The sequence below is a fragment of the Haliaeetus leucocephalus genome, unplaced genomic scaffold (genome assembly GCF_000737465.1).
Source record: "Haliaeetus leucocephalus isolate CR32 unplaced genomic scaffold, Haliaeetus_leucocephalus-4.0 Scaffold206, whole genome shotgun sequence".
Lineage (NCBI taxonomy): Eukaryota > Metazoa > Chordata > Aves > Accipitriformes > Accipitridae > Haliaeetus > Haliaeetus leucocephalus.
The window spans coordinates 12747038-12747245 of NW_010972642.1; the positions used below are offsets into that span (position 1 = coordinate 12747038).

The following is a 208-nucleotide window of genomic DNA, read 5'->3' on the forward strand; positions in this document are numbered from 1 at the left end:
GGCGGACACGGCTGCGGGGCAACCGCGCTCCCGTCCCCGCCTCCTACCCCCCCACACACACACCCCCCGCCGCCGCCGCCTAGGCCACAAAATGGAGCCGGAGCCCGGGGCGGGGAGTGCGGGGAGCACCTCCTTGCGCCTGGCCCCGCAAAGAGAGGGGGTACACCGGCGGGGGCAGCCGCCCCACCCCCCCTGCCAAGACCCCCCC

At 77.4% G+C, this 208-nt stretch overlaps 1 protein-coding gene across 2 annotated transcripts in view; it reads right to left on the reverse strand.

The window, feature by feature from the left end:
• NFYB (nuclear transcription factor Y, beta) overlaps positions 1–208 on the reverse strand; it is a 19255-nt gene that overhangs the window by 18671 nt on the left and 376 nt on the right. The gene's annotated exons all lie outside the window — the stretch shown is intronic.